Consider the following 5322-nt stretch of genomic DNA (forward strand, 5'->3'; position numbering starts at 1 on the left):
TGTGTGGGCTCTCTCTTTCCATGAATATGCAAACATAATTCTGAGTCACTGTAGGTCTCCTCCAAGTCTAACAAGGCATTGGCTGATATATGACAATTTGGTTGGCTAAAAAGGTGCTAGCATTGGCTGATATATAGCAACTTGGCTGGGAAAAATAGTGTGGTTATTTTGAAATATACGGAAACCACGAAAATACATATTCATATGACCCTTAGCCTATTGCCAGTCTGAGGTGGGTATATTGCCATAAGTTGCCACAAGAACTACTTTGATTCATGACTTGCTTTCCTAAACAAGAGCCTGGAGAAAACATGGTTTATAATCTTGTATAGACTTCTCAAAATTTCTACTTAATACCAACCCTTAGCACATTTCATACTTCTTTAAAAGAAAATGCTTTCAAAAATGGCAATTTGTCAACAAAATAAATCCACAAAATTACTTGTTGACAAGACATTAAAATATCCTTGGACAAATTTTCTCTATCTTACTATTAAAGAGTCATCTTTAGTTAAGTTTCATGTAAGAAACTTTGAAAGAGAGCTCAACTTCTGCAATAATTCTAGATCTGAGAGATACTCGGGATATTTATCCGTTGAAGCCTCTGTGAAGTAAAAGGAAGTCTCTTGACTCCCTTAGCTTTTAGATCCTTGTAAATCTTTCTTTTATATACTAGATTCTGCCATTCTTTTTCACTTAAGAGATCCTCCCTTTTTTCAAATGCAAGATCCTATTCAAAACTCTCTTAATGCTATTGAAGAAGCAACCAGATTGTATTTAATAAGCAAAAAAAGGGGGAGAGAAAAAGACCACTTTGCTCATACAAATAAATTGCTCATACAAATAGTTTACTGGGTAGAAAACATGAATAAGGATTCCCATTTGGCTACAAGGGCAAAGACATAAGCAGCATGGTGCTATGGCTATTATGTGCCCTTGGAATTGAGAAAGAACATTGGTTATACATTTTTGGCAAAGGTCCACAGTGTGATGGTTTTTTGGTCAAATATTATGGGCCTTCCCCAAAATTGGAAACAGACATTTAATTTGTTCTTAAAAGGTTAAAAATAAAATGTGAACCATTATTTTTCTCGTTCTTGAAAGAGCACTAATTATAGTAAACCATTCTTTTCATTTCTCTCGCCCCTACATGTCTTTCTTACTCCTCTCCCAGAAAGGCCTCTTGTAAATCCTTCACTTGTTTTGGGTATATTGCAACTCTCTAGAGAATGATGTTGATCTAACGGTGGAAATGATGCCTAGTAAATGAAAAGACTAGTGAGGTGAACCAAGAAATCCTTCAATATAGATAACCAATACCATGTGACAAATTGGATTTACTCACCTACATCATTATAATTGGGAATTATGCCATGTCCATGAGATAACAACATTCTTAGGCTAAACAAACCACCATGAACTTTTTTATTTGAGAAAGAGCCTTGAATATGATGGCATGAAATTAATGTGAAAGCACACAAACCTCATTGCTGTATTGCTCAATTGTCCTCATAGTGGACGTATGAAAAAGCATTCTGGAGGATCATACATAATTAATCCAAAAGATGAAATAGCCAATGAATTAAAATGAAAACACGAATATTAAGACTGCAAATTACACACTTAAAAAACATGACTCAAATTCTCATTGATTCCCTCTACACAAATGAGCTCCAAAGGCATGTAGCCTCGTCTTCTTGTAGACACTTTAGTGACACCTCAACCACCCATGTGCCTTTTAATACTTGTGACTCCTCATGTATCCATGCATGTAATTTCTTATATGACTGGCTACTTTATGATCATTCATACTGCCTCGTGATAGTTCTTAATGATTTCTCCCATAAGTACTATAGGGCCATACCTTTGGGTTGCAAAAGACCATACACTAATCTACATGGAAGGGATCAAACTTGAGAAGCCTTTCAAATGTGACCTTTAAAAACTATTGCATAAAAATCTTAAAAGCATGGTTCCATTCATATCTTGATCAAACTGATGGTCTTGTAATCCTACAAGATCAAATGAGATTTTGCACCATATGCATTGCTATAGGGTCATGAAGGGGACTTTTTCAAGACTCCATCTTAATACACCCAAATATTTTAAGAAAAAATAATCATGATTCAAAATATTAAACCTTAAGCATTTTGTAGTGTTAAATTTCTATGTTGACACAAGATATTTTATTGAGACATTAAGACTTGATTCGCACTATATAAGACCAAATTATCATCAATTTTTAGCGTGACAAAATTGCATACCCTTGTAGAGTCTATGGACCTATATGATGAATAGTTGCATGACACATGGAAGGGTACTTAAGATTTTCTATAGATATCTCTGCCAAGTGAATGCATGTTTTATCTCATGTTGTAACTTAGGTAATTTTGTTGAAATTTTTCCAAATTCTCCATCATAAAATGATTGAGCCCTAAATATTACAGTCTACAATGGCGTTTCTATGTGTGTGTGTGTGTGTGTGTGTGTGTGTGTGTGTGTGTGTGTGCCCGTGCATGCATGTTTGCGCACTCACGAGCATACATGCATGTTTGTGTGCACTCGCGTATGTGCATGTGTGCACTCGCGTATGTGCATGTGTGCGCTCAAAGGAAAGAAAAGAAGGGACAAACACATATAAGAGGGAGAAATGAAAGGGATTTTGGAGAGGAAGTAGAGGGGGATTTGTGAACAAATAAGGATGAGACAAGTGATTAGAAGGAGAAGGGGAGGGAAAGGGGGGCTTAAAGATCGAAATTAGGATGGTGAAAAATCTAACAACAAAATTTAGGATTGAAAAGGGCCACTAAGAGATCATGGATCTTGTTAGAATGAATTTGGCATAAGTATCCTTCTCTAATTTTGTGTTTAAGGTGCCTCCAAATCCTCCTTGTCCATGGCATGCTACACCATTGAGAACTATGGATCATGTAGCTATTAATTTTTTAATTTTCAAAATTTTATAATATATATTTATATATGGTGGGTTTTTGTTTTTGGTTTAATGTGAGCCCCCATAAATCGTGCTTGTTTGTGTAAAAAGGTACAAAATGTGGTGCATCTAGACAACACTCACAAGAAGTAGATAGTTCATAGCATAAAAATTTAACCTCAAATTACACAATAACAAAAATGGAGAATAATATTGTATTTCTTAATATGATACAATCGATGGATAAGCCCTAAAACTGTGCGCTCCCATGAAAAGAGCTTTTATGATTGAACTAGAACTAGTGAGATGTATGCTAATAGACACTAGGGAGATACATATGAATTGTATGGAAAAAGGGGCTAGTAATGTCTCTATAAAGGCCCAAAGACATGGGGTGACCATGATTAGATAATATTGGGTTGTGATCATAGTCTATGCCATTATCCGCGGTGTTAAACTAGTCCTTCCCTCGCCCATCTAGGCTCACTCACTTTGGGTTCCTTTTAAGCCCTATAAACTTTGGATAGGATATTCAAGAGTCAAGTCTACCTAGCTCATGTGTGTATCCTTATGGGATAATGATCCAATCTAGCACGTAGCCAAATTGGCAATGTGCCAAATGTTATCAAAGCTCTCTATACTATTTAGCCTTTTAGGAGGCCACCATCTTATGTGAATACGGGGATGCCTGTTGGTCAGGCTACTCAACCATAGCCACTCCTCATATTGGGGGTTGTGTAAATATGAGGGTGAGAGCAACCAACAATACGTTCTAAAACTAAGGTGTCTGGATCTAGCTAGAGGGAGAAGGGAAAATACAAGCTGGATGAATTGGGAGAGGCTAGGTAGAGTTGGTAAAAGGTATTCTAGCTACGTGGGTGGGGGTGTAGGCTACTATAGGTTGGATAGAGGCAAGGTGCCATAGGTGGAGGGGCTTAATCACCCCAACAATAATAATCACTAAAATAAAGTTTTAAGGAACATTTTATAGCATAACTGGCATTGATTTGTAAAAGGCAAGTCTACGCATTGGCTTAGGGATTGCGTGAAAACACTAGTGAAAAAGAATAAAATTATAACCCCCTAACACACACACACTTACCTCTCTTTTTCTAACTAGCAAAGGCACGCTCCTTATATCAAAGCTCTTATCTTGTTTTCTACTTTATATGTAAAAGTATTTATTTTCATTTTTTTAATAGGAATATATATATATATATATATATATATATATATATATATATATATATATATATATAGTTTAACCATTTAGAAAATGTGTAAAACTAATTATGTATAAAAAGTGGCAAAATAGAGAATGACTCTAAACTCCCCAATTACACTTGAGAATAAAGTCCAAAATCTAAAAATTAATTTGGCTCTTAAAAACCCATATTTGTAAAAATGCTTCCTCTACAACAAGTTTTGGTGTTTCCATTCTCCTATGATTGATATTTTTTTTAATCCTTGTATAAAACTGAACATGTAAGCTAGAAGATCGAGCATCTTTCAAACTACAAACCCTCGCTATTTCAAACAACAAACTTCAAAAGTTATTTAAAAATGTGATTAGAAGGCAACATACTACTTTTACACGAGGTTTTGAGATGTGCACATGGGAGATTTTTTAAGTGGTGGATTTTAATATTTACAAAGAAGAACTTTGATTTTTGGCATTGTATTGTCCATGGCATGTTTATAATTATGTAGGAGTTGTTGAGATTAGTCTAAGAGCATCTCCTCATGGTTATCCCTCATTTGTTATGCTTTTCTTCTCTCAAAAGACGTTATTAATGTTTAACAACTTTTCATCATGAGAAATAATTATAAATTCTTGTTTTTATTACTATATAGATGTGAAGCGATTTTAGTCATCTTAAGACAACATGCATGCATGTAGATTACATTTAATAAAAAAAAAATAGTGCATTAGAAAAAATGCATGCTAAGGATGGAGGAGCAAAGTCACTTGACTAAAGATTTTCTTCATCAATGGAGGTGGTAAGTTGCATACGAAAAGGAGCGTCTATGACAATTTTTCATGTGCTTCATCACATGAGAAGGGTGATTTGGTTTCTTCAAATCCAAGAAAAAGAACGATTGATATAGTGGAACTAGTGCTGCTGCCAAGAAATGTTATTCATCTAGAAGGGGTATCTTGTACAAGGAAAGTGAGGGAAAGGAGGGTTAGAAGTGGTTTATAAGTAAAAGGAGGGCAAGATAAAGGGGTATCTTGTACAAGGAAAGAGAGAGAAAGGAGGAGTGGTTTATAAGTAAAAGGAGGGTCAGAAGTGGTTTATAAGTAAAAAGGAAGTTACTTTGGGTAGCTTTGTGTGGGTTAAAGGCTTTAACCTTGCTTCAAGGTAGGCCCAAATGTGGTGTACATCTAA

The sequence above is a fragment of the Cibotium barometz genome, chromosome 33 (genome assembly GCF_041138505.1).
Source record: "Cibotium barometz isolate CiBa-2024 chromosome 33, ASM4113850v1, whole genome shotgun sequence".
Lineage (NCBI taxonomy): Eukaryota > Viridiplantae > Streptophyta > Polypodiopsida > Cyatheales > Cibotiaceae > Cibotium > Cibotium barometz.